Source organism: Calonectris borealis, chromosome 2, assembly GCF_964195595.1.
Source record: "Calonectris borealis chromosome 2, bCalBor7.hap1.2, whole genome shotgun sequence".
Lineage (NCBI taxonomy): Eukaryota > Metazoa > Chordata > Aves > Procellariiformes > Procellariidae > Calonectris > Calonectris borealis.
In genome coordinates, this window is record NC_134313.1 from 81,264,879 (window position 1) to 81,285,731 (window position 20,853).

Sequence of the window (20,853 nt, forward strand, 5' to 3'; positions counted from 1 at the left end):
AAAAGTTGTGACAGATGTTAGTCAAGTTGCTTCACGCTCTACTGGAAGGTCCTCAGATGACAAAGAGCGCAGCCTAGTTTAAAAATTTCTGGATGCTGATGGTAGAGATCATATAAGGCTTTGGATTAATGGAGGTTCTAGCTTACATAAGTCTAGCTGGAAATCTTGCAGTCCAGTTGAGGTTGTTGTACAGAACACATATTTATTCTATTTTACAATCTATCTTATACTTTCAGTACATATATACATAGCCCATAAATTCGATACACGATTTTTAGTGCATCAGTGTTCAAATGACTAGAGGCCAAGATGTTCTGATCTCAGTATAAACTTTTCATTGTTTTGTCACAACAAACTTGTTAGTCTAAAAAGCAGACACTGAACACAGTGCCACTAGCTTTGCCTTGATGCTTTTTTTCCTCATGTCCCATTTTCCCAACACACACAGCAAAGTTATAAAAAATTGAAAAGTAGAACTATTAATGAGTCTCAGCCAACATGACAGGGTTTTTTTTTCCTGTGCATCAAAGAACAATGCTTTTTTTTTTTCAGTGTAGCACAGTTCCTTCAGGCATCTAATCATAAAAATGTTGGCTCCAGTCAAGGAAAAAGAGTGAAATGTTTAGCCCAACCTAAGTCAAAACCTACTGAAAAAACCTAAGTCAAAACCTACTGAAAAATCCCTGTCAAGAACATAGTCTAACGCCGCATTCCTTGACCACGCTTTCCTTCTGAGCAGCGTTTCTTTCTGCCTGTAGTGTTGCAATTTGCAGCCAGATCTCAGAATTCCCAGAAGATGGCTGCCAGAACTGGTGAGCAGCTAAAAGGAGCATCAAAGGTAAAATTACTAACACTGTAGTTGGAATGATGTGTGAAAACCTGGAATAAAAAAAGGTAATTAACTTTGATACTGTTGCCAGAGCAAAGGCAGCATAACGAGCACTATGGATTATTCAAAATTGGGGGATTTAGTTTTGTTCCTGAAATAGTATGCAGATTACCTTTTGAATGTCTTCTTTTTACAGTCTTGTTTGTGAGTAATCCCATGAACAGCTGGTTAGCCCAACGCTTTGAGCAAAGAGCCCAAATGACTGACCTGATGTAACCTCTTTCCAGCTACTACCCCTCATCTAGGCTGCCGTCAGAGGCTGACACTGCTCTGCAATGGCTGGAGTTAATGAAAAGATTATTTTCTCTCCCTGTTTTTAGGACTTCACTGAAAAAACACCGGTGAATAGCCAAGCTCCAGGCAAAAGTAATAAAGCCTTTACTACATAAAAGGACAAACAGGAAGTAATTCATTATGCCTGAGATGTGCAAGACTGCATGGCAAATTACACACAAAGCATTTTACTACATCATATTTCACATGTGTTTTATTCTTACTTTCATACACATTCTTAAAAGCTTTGGATGTTCCAATTTTGTCCTTACAGATAAGCCCATCTTCTGAATGTTGGATTGTTTTAGGACATGGGCAGTTTGTGGCTGCAAGTACCTTTCAGTCTGCACAATTACACAGACAATTCTCTAAATTAGAGTTGGGCATGGTTTCCACGAGTGGTTTCTAGGAAAAGGACAACATTGCCTAATTTCAATTTTGGTTTCCATTAGTTGACATTCTTTGTATTATTACAATTGAGGCTTCACAAATGTAGAAAGCAAAATTTTGCTTCAGCATTTCAGAACAGCCTCATGTCTGGGTCCTCCTGTGCACTGCTGCTTAATTGCCAAATCTGTAGTAACCCTTCTTTGCTATATAGTCAGTATGAGCCTTACTACTATGTGCTAATGACAGACTTACAATTAATTAGGTTCTAGCATTTCTGGGGGGTAGTAGACATTTTTTACCTCATTAGAATGTTGAAGTATTCAGTGAAAACGCTTACAGGACACTCTGGAAGGAAACCTTTCTCCTTTTTGGAGGTTTTCCATGTGGAAATCAACATCCTTCTTAGTCAATGGGTTTAGCTGGTGCATTTTGCATTTTGTCTAAGAGAATGGTTTGGTGCAGTTTTGAAGCAAATACCATTTCTATTCACCAGCTTTTGGTAATTTTTTTTGTATGGCTTAGGTTCACAGAAACTAGATCTACTTGGAGAAAACTCAACTGGAAGCTCTTCTTCAAAAATCACTCTAACTCTTAAATGGGGGCATTAAGTTCTGAACTACTGGGTGGGACGCATCCAATTTTCCAACATAACAGTTTTTCTTTAGAAAGTTTTGAACTGCACATATAGTAAAAGCACTTGGGCCAGGGGATGAAGCTAAATTTAATCTGAATTAAATTTCCTGTCAGGGAGCAGCAAGAGCAGACTTCTCCACAAGGGAAGGCAAGCTGAGGGCTGAGGATGATGGCGGGGCAGGCAGGGGCAGAACCCTCGAGGGTAAGGGGGCAGAGCAATGCGCCTGAGCAAGAAGAGCAGAGCAGTAACCAGGCTCAGCTGACAGTGATCACCAAAAATGTCTGGAGTGATGAAGCAGATCTGAGGTCAAGCCAGGAGGTCACGTCAGCAAGGTCAGGATCAGCAGGATACATGGCTGGGCACAGGCGTACCTACCCTGTAGCTCAGGCAAGGAGCAAGGGCCTAAGCTGAAACACAGCTCCTGAGCGTGCTGGCCCCAGGGAAGGCTTCTCACAGCTCTTTCTCACAGCATAGCTGTTTTCAGAGCAGAATAATGCGAAGTTTCACTGCTGCACCATATCAGAGGTGATCCTGAACACAAGGTGCTAAACCCTGTTTAGTGAGGGAAGATGTTGCAGATCTTGTTGGTGCACTCATGGCCAATTTAACCCAGGACACGCAGGTTCTTCCAAACAGGAGGAGACTCTATGAGCTTTACAAAGTGAGCAGAAGCTGGGGTTAGTGAACTGTGAGATACCGATGCAAAGATTTATAGGTAATTTTACATTCTGTCCCTCATTCTTCTGTCACGTTTGAGGGGCTCTCTCCTCATTCTCTTGACTCTTCCCCTCTGTTGCTGTTTTGTTCTCTGATCATCCAGATGTTTGTTTCATCTTGCCAGAAACTGATAGGCATTTCATTAAGCAGGCCATGTCTGGGATTTTACATTTTCTCATGTGGGGAAAAACCCCATGTAGGTTCAGGGGGCTTTTCCCAAGCAGTCTAGGTTGCTGCTTTGGGCCAGTGTCGTGGTTTAACCCCAGCCAGCAGCTAAACCCCACGCAGCCGCTCGCTCACTCCCCCTCCTCCAGTAGGATGGGGGAGAGAATCTGGAGGGCACAAGTAGAAAAACTCGCGGGTTGAGATAAAAACAGTTTAATAATAAAACAAAGTAGAACAGTAATAATTACAATGATAACAACAACAATAACAGAATACACAAAGCAGGTGATCACAATGCAACTGCTCACCGACCACCGACTGCATGTCGCGAATGGGCGGAGCTCCCTCCAACCCCCTAGTTTTTATACTGAGCATGACATCACATGGTATATAATACCCCATTGGCCAGCTGGGTCGACTGCTCTGGCTACGCTCCACCACCCCCCCCCCCCAGCTTCCCCTGTACTTGGCAGAGCATGGGAGGCCGAAAAGTCCCCAGTGCAAGCACCACCCAGCAACAACCAACGCATCAATGGGCCATCAACGCTCCTCTCATACCAAACCTGAAACACAGCAACCCACCCCCCCCCAGCTACTGGAAAGAAAGTTAACTCTGTCCCAGCCAGAACCAGGACAGCCAGCAGGAGTGAAGTCTTTCCAAAGAAATGAGAGGACATGCTCGTTTTTTCTGCAGAAAGGAAGAGAGCCCTTGCTGAGTTTTCTGTGCCACGAAAAGAATTTCTGCACCAGCCAAGATTTGCCTGAGCATCAGCCTGAGATTACCTGAGGCTCAGGTTAACTTTGTTCAAAACTTGTCCTGTCCCACAGAAATTCAGCCCTTGTTTCCCAGAATCTTTTACAGGATTTAGGCCCATGTTAAATACTCCCACCAAAATTAGGACCAGACTAATTTTGCCTTATTCCTTATTTTGTTATGAAGTATCACATAATTCCAACCCAAGCAGTGTACTTATGCTAATAAACTGAAATCTAGATGTGGTTTTTCTTTTTTTTTTAAATAATCATGTAGGATCATGAAATCATTAGCAGGTAAGATCATTTTGCTGTCAGTATGTCACTAACATTTGGGCTGGTTGCTCTTTTCCCATCCACCGTGGTAAGGTTGGCATTCGAGGTGCATGCCACCACACTCTTCTCACAAAATACCAGTGAAGTAATTCCAGAGCAACTCCACCGACTCCAGTGCCTTTGAAAATCAAGCTCCTTATTTAAAGACTTAACTCCAGGCATGCAAGTCCCAGTAAAGCTTATCTTTCAGTGCTAAAATCAGAGGATGATAAAGGGGTACAGAAGAGAAGCACGGGAGAACAATACAGTGCAGAGACCTGGCAGCTGTTAGGCACACAAAGAAAAAAGAGGAAAGAACTGTGAAACGGGCTTTGAAAGAGGTTTGGGGGAATGATTTGAAAGTCACAGCCCCTCTTTCAGGCAAGATGTCCCAGCTGGATTTCAAAATTTTATACAGATACCCTAAATTCTTCAGGTTTGAAGTCTTTTTTATAGACCTACTGGAAGAAAAATTTCAGGAGTGTTCCCAGTATTCCCAGCTAATCTGACTGTCTTGGGCAAGAGAATGCCAGGCAATTTAGATCTCCAATTCTCACTTAGGGTAAAGCTAATTGTACAAAACCCAGCAGTGACAGAGGTGTTTAAATGAGGTAATCTAGTGAACAAGAATAGAAAAAACTTTTATTATGCGTAGAACTTTCAACCTAAAGACTACAGTATATATATGTGGGAAAGATGATAAATAAGAGCAGAATTAATTCTGGTTTTACTGTCCAAATCAAGCTGGTGAATTTGAGAGCAGTTCTACTGTTTGTATTATTACCACATGCCATGATTAGATTCATTGATGTCAGGATGTAACAACAAATTCAGGCCTCTACAAAGAAGCAAGTTTTACTTTTAGTCTATTTATGCTACAGGTAAGGGCTTTTGAAGTGTACCGATTTCTGCCACAAAGGTAAACAGGGTATAAATATATAGACAGAGACAGACATTCCCTTGTAAGTAGACCTTTTTGAGGTGGACCTGCCAACTGTTGGTCATCTTAGCAGTGGAAGGTGTATATGGTCGCTAAACAGACTTCAAGAATTATTTCGTAAAGCGACAGCTCCCTCAGAATCCCCCTCACCTTCTGTGTGTGTTTATACTCAGCTCTGAGTCATTGCTGCATGATCTGGTTTTCATATCTGGGAAGTCAGTCCACTTCCATCCCATGACAGGCGTAGTCTGCCAATAGTGTAGTGTGATCTCCCTTGCCATGCAAAGACCGACATGCCAATGACATCCCGCTTATTAATGCTGCAAGGACTGGTAAATAGTTATGTTGGTTTTGCAGTTATTCAACCTTCTGCCCTACTCTTCCTCTCTGTGAGTGTGTGCGTGAGTGAGTGAGTGTGTGTGTGTATGATTTTAAGGAACTTCTAAACAGCTCCATTTGTGTTGAAGACTCGATCCATGAACCAGGTTTCTGAATTAGCCCAGGCTAAGAAAGAGCAGATGAAAGATGAGCGGATGGACACAACAGTTGTGAAATCCTCCTTTTCCTCCATTGACTTAATGATGGGTAATGACTTCCTGGTCTGTTCCTCAGCCATTTGGTAGAGCTAATATGATGGCGTATTTTTAGTTAATCAGTAATTATTATATTAATATAAACTGCAATTTGTGAAATGTAGTGAAAAAACTCAATGTATCAATGTGTTAAACAAAGATGCTAAAGCACTTCATGAGTTTGAAGCTTCAATTATTTCCTTATTTACTAGGCATAGTACTCTCAGGTTAGGCCTGAAAAACAAAAATAATAGCAGAGACTGATGTGGCTCACACAGGGTAGCAATGCCCATGATATAACCAAATCCTCACACTAAATACACAATGTTCTAGTAACATCCATGATTAGTGTAAAAAAAAAAAAAAGTGTCTTACCAGAGAAGGAACTACAGAGTAATTACTAAATTGTTTTGTCTCCAGAATCTAAATGGTTTTTGTTTTCAGCCTTGCTCGGTTATTAAGAAAATCCAAGTAGATGTTTGATAATTCATTAATACTTAAATTATATTATTTCGCGACATATTGTTAGTTTAGGTATTTAATACATTGTACATGCATGAGGGTGAAGGCAAAGACACATTTATGCTAGAAGAACAAATCAGATATTATGAGTTTCTAGAATCATTTCCATGCATCAAAATCATAGAAGAGCGAAGTTGAAGTGCTCTGTAAGCTAAAAGAATTTATTTTATAGCTAAAGTAATACTTTAAAGCTTTTACAGTGACCAATTTTTCTCTCCTGATAAGAATTCTTTTGTGTGAACAGTTTGACGTAGGAGATAACGGCCAGTTCAACAGCACCGGTGCTGACTCCCCTTATTTGAGATGAAATGAGTCACCGAGGCCTGACCAAGCCTGCCTGCACTCTCAGGACTCCAAAGGATGAAATATGCTATTTGGCTGGAGTAGCCCCTGGCATTTACAGTTTTTGCAATCAACAAAGGCTGCTGCTGCCAAAAAGATTACTTTCCGTAGCCTCGCTAATGCCTGGGAGCCTGTGTAGAACAATCTACATCCTGCAGTACACAAACAAGTCATGACTACAATAACCCAGAGAAACCCTCTAGCACCCATGACTTAGTGAAATCGTGTTTCAAGCTAATCTGCATCCAGAATCATCATCTTCACTCTCAGCTACCCTGTTTTTGATAGAGCGCGCCAGGGACCAGAAGTGCACATCTGAGGCAGCTTCAGGCCAACGTGCAAAATTCTCTCCTACAGAAAATCCCTGTAATGAGAACTTAGTGACTTGCTGGACTTTCTGCTTGGAGGGATATTATCCATGTTTCCTCTTGAAAGAATTAAATCCTCCCTTTTGAAACTCTAAAGCCTCTATAATGCAGTAATCACCACAGCTGTAAGTGATAGTGACAGATGGTCTCAGATGCTATGACCCTAAAAAGTATTATGTTCAAGGTAACGGTGAGCAGGTCTTCTTAAAAGTAAAGCTTAGAAAGTGATAATTTGCCATTGAGTTTGTTGGTCTATTTGCTGTAGTTTCCAGAGTTTTCAAAATGGAAATTCCTATTCAAAAATGCCTGCTTAAAGAGTAAATTCTACCTGATCATAATTGAAGAATTGCCTTGCGATTCCAGAAGCTGAATGGCACAGGGTCTTCCAAGCATATTAGTTTGCAGGATTGAAGCTTTTCTGAGCTGCCACTAAAGGGAAAGATTTGAACAGCCATGCCAATAATATCAGAAAGATCTGGTATGCTTTGCTAAGGTACTGAGGTTTTATTTTGTGCTCATTGCTTAGGGGCCACATTTTCGGCACTCACTGAGCTGCATGGATTTTGCCTTGCCACACAAATCTTTGCTCACAGACTCCTGGGAGTCCTCTTGGAGAAAAGCCCTGCCCAGCAAAAAGCCATCAGACTCTTGTTGCAATTTAACAGTGACTTTATGTCCTTGTGGCTACAGTTTTATTTAGTATACATTCATATCTAAAGATCTCAAAGTGGCTTAAAAGTAAAAAAAAAAAACCTAAGAGAATGTGTGAGGACCATCAAATCAGAGAAACCCTGTGAAAGAAAAGGAAATATTTTTAACCCTTCTGCCACTAAACTACCTTTTTTTTTTTCATGTGTCAAGCTGTCAAGCACAGAAAAGCTTTACACGTGGAGTTTGCCACCTTCCTAATCCTTCTCCTAACTTCTCAAAATCAACAGGGCAGAAGACATGCAAGTATATGGCACCCACGTTTCTCACACACTTGCCATAAAGATGCTGTAAAATCAGTCATAACTAAAGTCCCATGGTGGGTATGGCCCTAGGCAGTCATCTGCCTTCTGGTTAAAGCCATGGGGAAGTAAAATGGTCGCTGGGTGGGAGGAGAAGAGAAGAAGGAGGCTGCCTATTTTGCCTATGCTCAGTCCTAAAATGCCAGGCTGGCCACTGCTGCTATCCCAGAGGTACCAGGCTCTCCGTGAGATGGGGACCCTGGCTCCTCCCAGCATTCATGGTGGCCACCTCCCCCCTTCCTGCTCCCAGGCAGCCCATGAGTAGCAAGCCCAACTCTGCAGGACTCTTTTTTAATGACAAGGAATTGGTGTTAGTCTGTCATCCTTGGGTGAGAAAAATTTGATTTTGTGTATATTTCCTATGCCTTCAGCCAGCTCTGCTTATGCATGTCACAGCTGGAGCCTGATGATAGAGATCATTTAGGATTTGGAAGATATCTAATTCATAAATAAAATATCAGCTATACAAATCAATGTAACGCTTCTCTATGAAGTAGTTTAGATTGCCAGAGACAAGCTCAAAGGAAATTAAATTGTTACGTCACCTGTAGTGCATGCTATAATCCCCTTCAACCACAGATGTGCGTCTCCCTGTGATCAGAGTTTTCTGGAAGAAACTTCAGCTTGCTGAGGGTTGTGAGCCTTCCAGAGCTTCCTTAACCAAACTCCCTCCATTTCATACTCATATGCCAACCATCACCAACGGTGGTGTTGTGAAATGGAAAAATCAGGCAGGGGACATGGGAAATAAGTGTTGCCCAAAATAGTTAGAGGGAGCAGGTTGGCATGGGGTGATGAAGAATTAGGAGCTGAGGTTTCATGACTACTACAATGACACCTTATACCACCCACAGCATTGAGATGGCACTATCAGAGCTCTCCTTGTGGTCAGGACATCAAAAGGGTAGTTAAAAGCTGAAATTAGGTTGTACCATAAACCAAAAGACTAAACTTTTTCAAACAAAGAAAATTCAGGATGCGAACAGACATAAAAGGTTTTTTTACAAGTCTTCACTATACCACCATGTCTTTGCAGGGCGAGTCCCTTCTTACAGGCTTGCTACTTGCTAACTTCTGGTTGTAACAAGACCTATACCATCTCCTCTGGCTCTGTAGGAAACATCCTCTTGCTGTTACCTGTCCATCTGATTTTTGCTTTTCTCGGCAGTCTCCTTGGCCGTTCTGCAGGCTCCTTGCTGCCTGACTGCCTGCTCCCTGCCTCCCTTCAGCTGGGCCCATCCTGACCCCTGACGCTTCCCCTGGCCTTGCTCAGTGGCTCCCAGGGAAAGCACAATCTTCTGCTCCGTCCAGAGGCGCCTCCTGACAGCCGTCAGGACAAGGCTGTGGAATAAGATAATGCCCATTACGTAGTTAACCACAAACACAGCAAATGCCAACTGCCAAAGCTACTCTCTTCCTTCAGTTGTCTCTCCGTGGTTTTTGTGGGTCTATGATGTGCAAGAAATGGCATGCATTAATGCTAACAGTGTCTGTTAGAAATACTGATTCTAGGAACAAAGGCTATAGTAAACACCTGTGCTAATACATAGGTAACAGACTTCACCCACAGAAAAATTGTGGAACAAATAATCAAGCAAACTGTACATAAGCACCTAGAAGATAATGAGGTGAGGTGGCACATCCAACAGGGACTTCCCAATCTGTTTTTATTTTATGCCAGAATTACAGGTCTTGTGTATATGGAGGAAGCATCAGATTTCATACATCTTGACTTTAGAAAGACATTGGCTTCCATTACATCTATAAGTAAGTTAAAGAAGCATGGACTACTACATGAATTAATTTTATACAGGGGAAAAACTGTCTAGAAAATGAGACACTCTCGTAACAACAATTCACTGTCAAAATGAGAGAAAATATGTCAAGCAGCATTCCACTAAGGGTTGATCTGTATACAGTGTTTTTTAACATTTTAATGAATAATCTGGATCAGGAAGTTTGGGAACAGAAAGTGGGACAGTGGAAGCAATGGAAGGGAAATTATGACTACTGAATCTGCAGATGGTGTCAAACTAGGAAGGAACTTAGAGAGCAAGCTTAGGATTCCGGATAATTTTGTTGAATTGGAGGAATATTCTGCAAAGAAGACAAGGTACCATTCAGTAATGAGAAGTAATACACTTAGGCAGGAACAGTCCTTTATGCAAACAGAGGCGGAGCAAGAACTGGCAAGAAATCGTTCTGCTGGGGAAAAAAAAAAATTATAGTGAAGAACATAAGTCAGCAGTATCATGTTATTGCTAAAAAAAAAAAAAAGCAGCATTAAACCCACTATACTGAGAGATATTTTCTATTTTTATATCTCTATATATAGGTAAAGAAAGAAGGGATTATAGCTTAAAAGACTGAATTCCACTGCAGTCAGCATTGCCAGGGTCTCAGCAGGAAGACTACGTCCACTTTTGGTGACATGCTTTAAAAAGGGTGTGCAAATAAGCATTGCAGAGAGAACAATGAGAGCACTGTAAAACATCACCTACAGGGAGAAGTTAAGTCAGTTGAGGTTATTTAATCTAGAGAGGAAAATGTCAAGGAGAGGCATAATAACAGTCTTCAGGTGTATAAAGATGTTGCTGCTAAAAGCAAGTGAATAAGCTCTTCTCTATGGCTGTAATAGGCAGGGGATAAAGTAATAGGTTTAAACTTAGGAGGAAAGATTCAGGTTAGACATCTGGCTATCAGGCATACTACATGTTCCCACAGAAAGAAGAAAATTTAAGTCAATTGAGGTTGATTTATCTCAGCAAGGGGACTGCACATAATGGGGACTCGGAATGATCAAAACTTTCCTGACAATTACTGAATTTGATGCTACTCTGCTGATGCCAGGAAATGAAAGAAATGGAGGAAATAATACAAGTTGTGATGTGGAGGCAGGAAAGGTGTGGAGTACAGTGTAAGTAACATTGCAGAAGAAAGATTAAAGAGAAGAATTAGGAGGCAGTAGGTGAGAGGAAGCAATGGGGAATAAATTAAGGCGGTGAGGGGAAAGTAAGGATGCACTCGGAAGACAAAAAGGTGAGGACGGGGGTGAGAGAGAGAGGACCTGGCGCAGAAGATCCAATCCTAGTTGGATCCCTTTAGAGGTCTGGGGTATAGACACAGAAAGATGGTCAGAAAGATTCATTGCCTCCCAGATGTTTCCAGACCACACTGCTTTCCAGACACTTCCACAAAGTCCTCTGTTTGCATTCTTCTGCGTTCAGGAGCGACCGTGAAACCGACTGGCAGAGAGTTTCATCACTTTCTTCTTCCCTGTTTTCTCACAGCCGTTCATTGCACAGCCCCAAGATTTCTCAGTCACCATTCTCAGAGATCAACACTTCGGCAAACCCAGCCCTTTCCGTGCTTGGTTTTGTGTATCAAGGAACTAATAACTCTGGAAAGTTTGATAATGAGCATCACATAGGAATTCTCCAGCAGGAGGTTGGGGGATAAAGTACATTTCTGCATGGCACCATTCCACTGGCTCATCCCTTCTTTTTATTCCTGCAGGCTCCTTCTTTACTCACCCCATACTTCCCAAAAGCTGCAACATGGGAATCAAGGGTGCTATAGGCAACAGCGGAGTTTGATGCTTGACTGCCTCTTCCATCTGCACACAGCTTTCTCCTCTCACTTCAGGCACTGCACAACAACCAAGGCCCAGGAGTTAGACGTCCAAATAATACTTCTGAGGTCGGGCAGTAACATGCTGGTATCTTTTACTCCCCATGTAGTATAAATATAAAATAATCATCATAAACTTGCAGAGTATACTTAACAATACTTGAAGCAAGGATGTATAAATAGCACAGAGGTGGTTGCCCCTTTTGGGCAGGTAGTTACATGCTCCCACTTTTTCTGTGGGAGTGGAAAAGAATCACCAGCTATGATGATTTATTTGTGCAATGCTGGTGTCAGTGGCAAAATGACAGGAAGCAGAACCATCAAACAGCATGCAAGAGGGAAAAATGTCTGAGCAATTTGCTTCCCATTGCACAAAGCATAGTGTTGCCTCTTTGGACTGCCAAATATTTTAACTGCTAAGATCACACCGAGGAGGCATTTAGAGTTTGTTGCAAAAAAACCAAGTTCTTAAAAATATGTTTCCCCATTAATGTTTTCAGCCACATGTCTGTTATTCATTTATCAGCTAATTCTCTGCAGGTGCATTGTCTTGGAAATACAACTTTTTCACCCCTCAGCAACACTGTTTAATGTGATGAACAATGTTGTCATGATGAGCTTCAATAATTTTCCCCTAGCCAATAATTCATTGAATCACAGCCAGACTAGAGGAACTTCATGGAGTTAGAAAGAGCCCCCAACAAATCCTTCTGTGAGAAAAGGAACCAAGCACTCTGGTGCTTTATTGCCCAGGAAAGGGGTAAGATGACTGTGACACCAATTTAAAGAAGTCACAAGCCCAGACCTGCTAAGGTTGTTGGGGGGTGGGGAGATGTTACTATAAGCCAATGTTTTTCGCCATCTTAGGAAAAAAATTATACATGAAAAATACAGAAGCCTCCAGTTTTTATGAAGCCCTGTTCCTCATGCCTTTTTTCCCTTTAGGGAGTGCTTTCTAGCTGGATTATCATTAACATCAGTATACTTTTTCCATGCAGGTTGTTTAGCTTGGTAGCAAAATTCAGAGAAAAAAATCCCAATAATGGACGTTAAGATCTCTCAGGCTGAAGAGAAAGTCGTGAACACAAGCAAAGCAAGGTAAAAAGGTCAGACTAATAGCAAACAAATAGTCTCCAAATCTTGTGTGCAATAAAGCTCTCAGAGGCTGAACACAAAGCCCTACTTCTGTCATTCTGCCCTTTTTACCTGTTGTATCCTCTCTTTTAAGACTATTTCCTAATCACAAGGGAAGGAAAAATGAAACTGGACAGCCCTGAGGTTCCAGCAACCATACAGTGCCTCTCCCCACATCCTGGACTGACACAGAACAACATCCCTAATGTACAAAGAAAATGTGCTAATGAGCTTATTTCCTCCCCCCCCCCCCCGAGATAAAAGAGAGCTTTCCTGAAAGGGAGTTGCTGTTAGAAGCTGCCATTGAAGTAAAGCAGCAGCACGCAGTGGGTTGCCATCATTTCTGGATTTCACCGAGACCAGAGGAAATTATTTTCTTGTTTTGAACAGCAGATAAAGTTCTGCATTTGAAAACAAAATTCAAAAGTCTTACTATACAAATCTACCCCCGTTTTCACTTCGTTTAACAGGTTCTCTCCCCTTTCTTTTCCCTGCTAGCAAAAATGCACTGCTTCAGTAAGATTTCCTCACACAGAGATTATGAGATCTCAGCTCACAGTCTTCCTCCACTTGTTCAGTGGGAATTTTCGAGAAAGATGAAAGCACTAGAAAGCGTTTATTAGATGTCCCAGGGTATTTCCTCTGTATCGGAATCTGGGCAGTCTCCAATAAGAACAAAATGTATCTTGGTTTCAACAGGGTTTTCATTAACAGAAAGATTATCTAACACTACCTTTTCTTTTTTCTTTTTGTCTTAGTGATGGTTTCTTCTTTACTTTACACAGATTCAGCAATCCTTAAAAAGAAAGCTGTGTTTTCTACCCAGAAATGGAGAACCACGTTTCACGACTAGAGAAAACCAAGCTACTCAAGGCTCATTGCACATAGCTAGAAACAGCAGCTTTTGAAATCCCCAACACACAGCTTTTCATTTTACCAGAGAGATTTTCTGAGAAGATTGTTCATGAAGGAATAAATGTGAAATAACAGTACAGCAGGCACAATATTCTTGCAAGGATGGCTAAAATGAGCTACCCTGCATAACTAGCTATTTAAAGATGGGAAGCTGTGCAGCACTGCAGGGTTGGTACCGGACAAGAAAGTGCAATGCTTCTATGTGCCAACGTGAAGAGAAAAGCAGGGGATGGATACAGTGACCTCGGGTGCTGTGCCCTGCCGTTTGTCTTGGTGGTGCAGTACTGCCGGAGGCTTCCCTGGGTAAACAGCTTCCAAGGACTCCACTCCTTCGTTTCTCCCGGGTATGCTGGTGGCAAGGATGCGCCCTCAGTCTAGCTTCACCATCCCTGCGGTGCACACTGGGGCCTGCAGTTCCTCTGACTGCATCAGGGTGTTTGAAATTATATGCTTGCAGTCAATGACAAAGAGCTTTCTGAAGCATGAAGGTATGCACTGCTTATGTACTGCCTTGGAGCAGTAGGCCAGCTTGTACTCTACATGCTCCTCTTTAGGGAAGAAAAATGGCATGTTGTCCCCATGGCATTAAAGATCTAAACCAAATGGTCTATCTAATTGAATACCTTTGGCCACCCCAGACAAAGATTAGAGCGCAGCTTTTTCTAGGGAACTGATCATCACGTGCCTGTCTGGAAACAGAATAGATGCCATGCGACGAGAACGTCTCAGAATAAAAACAGTGACAGACACAGTTCAGAAGGCGACCTGTGAAAATTTACAAGGGTAACACATGTGGAGCTGCAAGACAGCAAATACAAAACACACCCAAAACCCGGTTTTACAGCTGCAGTATACTGTCAATTACTGCAGACGTCTTGCAAAAAATGTGAAAGTACTGCAGAAACAGCAGACATTGTGCTCAGGTTTGCCACAGTCCAACCTAAAGTGCATGAAGTTACTGTAGTAGATGTGCTTGTGCTGAGCAGGAATAGAACCCGTGTCTGCTGCGGACAGAAGGAGGTGCATTGTTAAGGTATGTCAGGACAGGACCAGATCACTAAACCAATGTTGGAATTGACTCAGTCATTTCTGTACATATTTGAATATGTTATCCCACAGTTCTTTTGGAGTCTATCACTTTTTTAACCTATATTATGTGATGGGTTGCCTGCATGCAAATATGTCTTTTGCTATGTATTATGTAGATGCTGAATCCTGTATAATGTGTAGTTGTACTGCTGTGGTAGGCAGAGATTTGCTTGTTGCACTTAATATGCAAATACCAATTGATGCACTGTTTCAATATTACCAAAAACCATTAAAATGCAAACTGCAGTTTCAGTTATTACAGGAGACAGTACTGTGAAGTTGCTTGGTTGTGCAGAGTTTGCTAAAAAAATTAAAGTTCAATATAATGTGGCTTTCATATGAAAAAAAAATCCCTCTGATTTTGTGTGAGAGAGATTATTCAAAAAAAGCTTAAAAAACTCACTCAAGCTGTTTTCTGGTTGGTTGGGTTTGTTTGTTTGTTTGTTTGTTTTTCTCACCTAGGTTTCACTTGGAGGTATTTTCATTAATTTAGGAGAATCAAATCAAGCTGTCGTGCTGACAGCCTTTCACAATCCAGGATGGTCAGGGGCCTGCAGTTAGAGGGAGTTGGGCTTGTGTAGTCTGGAGGAGAGGAAAATAAGGGGCCATGTAATAGCTGCCAACAGCCACTTCAGGGAAAGTCACAAAGGTAGGGGAGCCGAACTGTGCATAGCAGTCGCAGATGATACAGCGAGGTGCAAAGGACACAGTTGTGTCTTGGGAGGTTCAGATGGGACTCGAGGAAAAAATTCTTCACTAAGAGGTCAGTGCAGCACAGGAGCAGCTTACCTGGGAACGTGGGAAACCTTGAAGATTTTCACGAACTGGTCTGACAAAGCTGTGGCTGACCTGATATTGTATTGATGATACTTTTGCTTTGAGTGGCATGTTGGACTAGATAGCCTTTAGAGGTCCCTTGCCACCAACACGACTATGATTCTTTGATCTGCTCACCAACCTGTAGTACAAATGAGAGTTTTTGTACCATCAGCAATTGCAAAGCCATTCTGGATCATCTATCCACACAAGCTATAAGCACAATATTAATCTCCCAGAAGAACTGTATTACCTTTTTTCCTGACGAGGAACAGTTCCAACAGTTCACTTTTCAATTTTACCTTTTACTTTAGGCGCCTTAGGCACAGGATGTCCAAAATAAGGGTGCTTTCCTGAAATAAGGACGTATAAAATAACATTTCTGCCTTCCCCAAATAGAAAAGTTAAAATAGGCCTTCTGATGATTGTTGTTATATTGAACAAGATTGACTAAACGCTGTTGGTTTTTTGCATAATGGTAACATTTAGCGGTGCCAAAACATCTTTCACTACTGTGTCTGTTACTACCCATAGCAAGAGTGAGTCATTGCCGTAATGAATGGGCAGCCTAGGGCAGACAAAGAATGGAAGAAAGGGAGTATATATAGTGGAAAACTGAGACAGGGAGATATGCCGTGAATCACCAAACATTGCTTAGAAAAGGGAAAGATGAACTATTAGATAAATGTTATTCTCCTAAGATCTAGCTCAGTACTACCACAACATAACTATCTTCCAATAATTGTTAAAACCGGTGGGGTTTTTTTTCCAATAATGAATAGAGTGGAGTTTTCAGAAAATCATATTCTTCAGCCTCCCAGGGAAAACAGACACTTTCATCATCCTTTTGATGAAGCGTCCTGGGTCTCTGCCCCTGCTGCTTGCTGCACAGGCAGAGAAGTTCCCACAGATTGTTTCATAAAGAACTGCAGACAAGTTTTTGTGACAGTTTTATTTCATTCACTGCCTTTGAGCGTGTATACATATTGCCCAGGGCAGAAGCACAATTCAGTGGCAAATTACTGAAGTCACAATTCATGTTTGGCTATTCTAACAGCAGAGTTATGTCTGACTCATTTATAAGGGGGGAGAAACAATATCGTCAGCAAACAAGCCTGTGGATGTAAAGCTATGGCTTGCAGTGTACAAACGCAGGAAGGAGTCCCCAGTGAGTCCTGAGCTGGTTTGTTTCTTGGGTTTAGCTGATCTGACAGATTTTTCTTGTGCTGTTCTGTACTTCCGTAAGCCAAGGGTGAACACCAAGGCCAGACATCTCAAATACTGTTTCTTCCTTTAGGAATTCCAGATTCTGTTCAAAGCCCACCTCTTCGCTTCTGCACATGGAAGTGACGTGCTGCCTACAAGGCGCTTAAGCAAGTGCACTTCAGCTACCAGTAGTAGGTACATTACAAAACCAAAACCAACCATTCCACACAGCTGGAGAAGACAAAGCTTTTTGGACACTAGGAAGATGTTGGTGTGGATACTGTAATAATATGCACAGACATATGTTCTCACACATCTTCACAATTATGGAGAAGTTTCTGTAAAGCTTAATGAGAATATGGGAATTTCTGTTTTTCTGTAATGTAAAGCAGAGCAGGTTTACAAAATGCACGTGCCCCAAAGCCCTTGTTCAGCTCACTAATTCCTGTTAGATAACATATCACATATGCCCAACCTTGCAAGAGGAGTGATCTGCGTGGGTTTAAAAAGTGACTGGACAAAATCATGGTAGAAACAGCCAATTCACAGCTACTAACTATAGAGACACCAGTTCTGGTTCAGGAATTCCCTAGAGGGATGGCAATTTACTGGAAGCTGTTTACACTCAGAATCTATTTACACTCGAAACCTTGTTATTGGCAAAAGGGAACACAGTTTAGCATCAGCCCTATTAATGTTTTAACAGTCTAATAGTCCAAATTACTAGTGCATTTACAATAACATGCACTCTGAGTCCAAATTTAATATAGAGAAACCTTATTAGTAATACAGTTAAAATTGTTTTACAAGAAGATTTATTGATATCTTCCCCTTTTCTCTGATGCTCTGAAGGACCTTCCAAGGTCCCTCTCAGTGCTAAGGACAGTGCTAAGGTCATGAGTCCCCTCATGAAAAATGGAGTGTCCCAAGGTCTTTGCTGTGAGCAGCGTGATGACTGTGGCAGGAGTCCCTTTCTCCTCAGCCTTGGAGATCCAAGGGGTCTTCTTGTGTAATGTTTTATCACAGCTTACCTCCTTCTCCCTGCTTCCCAGGCAAAGTTTGGGAGCTGCAAGCTGCCCTCCCAAACTCCGGAGGGGCTGTTTGTCCTGCAGTGGCTATGTTTGTCCTGCCCCGGGCGCTCCCAGAGCGAAGAAAATGCAGGGATGCAACGTGGCCACCAGGCAATTGCTGCCATGGCTAAAGCCTGTGGCTTTTTACTTGTTATTGTCAAACATCATATTTACAGGGCTACAGCTAGGAGAAAACTTTCAGAAAATATTGCCCTTGTTGTACGTTACCTTACTTTATGGACTCTTCCATGCACATTTGCTGTTGACTGCTGCTGAACTGAGCATCCTGGACTAGACAGATGCTTGGCTTGGCCAACTGCAGTCCTCTTTATGTCTCTGTAAATACAGATGGAGGCAAGAGCCAGTATGCTGTCAGCTAGACATGATGCCAGTCCCTCTTGGCCTTCTGCGTTTATAAAACAACCACCTGAAAAGCACATCTTTAGCAGGGAAGCATCCTGGTTTGTTCTTCCTTTTGTCGGAGGGTCTGACAAAACAAAGGCTAGTGGTGGGTCTGAAGGAAGAAGGGCAATGTTAGTGAGGTGTGTGAGAGAGTTTGCAGAGCTGAGGGTATTTTGTGGCAGGGTGAGGAGCATGATATGAGGTTGAACATGTGGTGAGAGGCCAGGGAGGGTGAGGTGAGCACAGGAGCGGTGGGTAGGGAATATCGGAGAGCGGAGATGGTGATGATTCCCCATGTAAACATCACCTTATATCAAAAGGACATCTACTACAGATTTTAGTAAAGTCTTTAATGTATGCCTGACTTACTCATCATAGAGCTCCTGTTTGCGCACCCAACAGGAGTTTACGTCTCTCAGCTGAAGAGTGATAAATGCAAACCCTAAATTACGTAATAAAAATTATAACCTGGAAAAATAGGTTACATTGTATCCCGAGTTGTTTTTTGTTTCTGCTGAAACATGAAGGTTCTTATATAGCAGCATGAATCATTTCAACGTGGACATACAAGTGATGGCTTTTCTTCATTATTTTCACCTTTCCTGTACTAATTATAGTGCACTTTAAAAGCATACATTTTAGAAGGCAATGACAATGCTTGTTGGGAAACCCAGATCTTCTTAGCATCTGTCTCCTTTCTCTTCCTGTGACAACGTTACTGTAGTGGCAGGACGTCTTTGTCCTGCTCCTTAAACAAGTGCAATCCTTTCCTTATGGAGTTAAGGCACTGACAAGTTATTACTCATGACTTTGCTTATCAAGTCTTTTCTCCACAGAAGATTATTTTCACATTGCACTTTTCCTATTCTACAACGCATTCACATGTCTAGGGGTACATCCATCAAGGGAATGAACCAGGGTAGCTCCAGTGACATCAGTGATTCAGATTTTGTAAATTAGTATTAATCTGATCCATACTGACTTTTTGATATATTGTGTATTGAAATTGTGTCTTGAATCCAAACATTTATTTTCACAAATCAAAATGATAAGAAACTTCTGTCTGAATGCTTTTTTTGGAATATGCTTTTTTGGAACATGTTATTAGGAAATTGTTGAAGCTATTGATCCAAAAAGAGTAGGGTGATAGGTCTGCATTTTTATATACTGCATGTTGGCTTCATAAGCCAATTGATCTAAACAATCTGCTTCACGCTGAAGCATGACTCTTTCAGTGTTAACTGTTACCTTACCTCTGTTATTAAATTACCTTCTAAATGAGATATGTCTGATTAAATCAGTTTAAAGACTAAACAAACAGCTCCAAATTCGATTAATTTGCTATTCATGAGTCACACTGAAGTCAGAAGAGGCTTTGTTTAGCAGCAAATTGATATTAAACAATGCAAGTTCATGTTCATACAGTATCACTGAGAACCCAATAGAGAATATGCCTTACCTAAATAGTTTCTGACTGACAAAGAATAAATCATCACGTTTATCAGTTTCTTCTTGCCTGTACTGTAAAAAGTTAGGAATATTTACACTGAATTCATTGTGGTTGCTGAGATGCAAAACTTGTAATCAATAGAAGAAGGCGGCTCATACAGCTGGTAATGTAAACCATCCTCTCATTTTTTTTGAAGAAAGTTGAAGATGACTACAGTGGAATTACATTGATGTATATTATCATGAGAGAAGGGTCAGGCCTTGACATTCCTGAGATTAATGAGAGGCAGCAGTTAAGGCTGTCATCTGTCATGTTGTTGTGGTTTTTTCTTGCTTTTTTTCCCTCAGAAGTCTTATTTTTAAAGCCTCAGCTCCTGGAATCATGAGACTATACTAGGGTTTTACCTTTCTTTTTAAGACAATTTTTAAAGTTTTGCAGACTGCTGGACATCAAGGGTTTCCTGTTGTGTCACTTGTGTTTGTAGTTAACACTACAAACGATGACCCACACAAACATAACCTCCTGATAGAGGAAAGGAGAACCAGCTCACATGGCTGCCTCCACTCAGTGATGCTTTCCAAGCTCACTTGAATGCCTTCTTGTTTGCCAGGTGTTTGCCATCATCTTGTCCTTTTCTTCCCATGTGAATATAGCAACGTTTGTGTTTTAAATGTCTATATATAGCATAAGTATTATGCTTTATTTTGTTAACTCTGTAGGGTGAGATGGAAGGTCATGACTAATGACTATACTGACACTGGATAATCATAATTCACTAAACATAATCATGGAATTTGTGCTTTATCGTCCTAAAAGACAGAGCTTTGATTTAAGGACGGTCATGTAAGCTCCCATCATAGTTAACAGAAAAGAAAATAGGCACCTCCAGAAGTCAATTCATCCAATACTAAGATGAATCCCTCTTTATTACAGAGGAAGCCTAAATAACTAGCTTAAACTAGATGCCTCATAAATGGCTGCAGTTTGATGGGATGTGTCTCACCCTTGTGTCTGAGGAAGAAAAAGAGCTGCAACCTCTATAGACTGAAATTCAACATGGTGCATAATATTCTTAATGGGGAATACTTGAAAATTCATCACTGATAACTCACCTAGAATTGCAACAACAGGTCACTGAATTGCTATTTATAGTGAAGCTTATTATCATTTATCCTACTCAGGTTGAGTGACCTTGGAATTTTTGCTCATCAGACCCTTGAAATTTCATTTATTGCCTCATCTCTGGCAAGG

General features: G+C 41.5%; 1 long non-coding RNA gene across 3 annotated transcripts in view; it reads left to right on the forward strand.

Annotated features, from left to right (window-relative positions):
• LOC142079016 (uncharacterized) overlaps positions 1-18,624 on the forward strand; it is a 49,142-nt gene extending 30,518 nt beyond the window's left edge. For 2 of the 3 annotated variants that reach the window (XR_012672441.1, XR_012672442.1), the window contains exons 4-6: positions 11,407-11,589; positions 12,519-12,618; positions 13,440-16,964. This is a non-coding gene — a long non-coding RNA (uncharacterized LOC142079016). Of the gene's footprint in view, positions 1-11,406; positions 11,590-12,518; positions 12,619-13,439 lie in introns of all 3 variants that reach the window. The other variant, XR_012672443.1, reaches the window with a different exon arrangement.
• Positions 18,625-20,853: the final 2,229 nt, after the last annotated feature.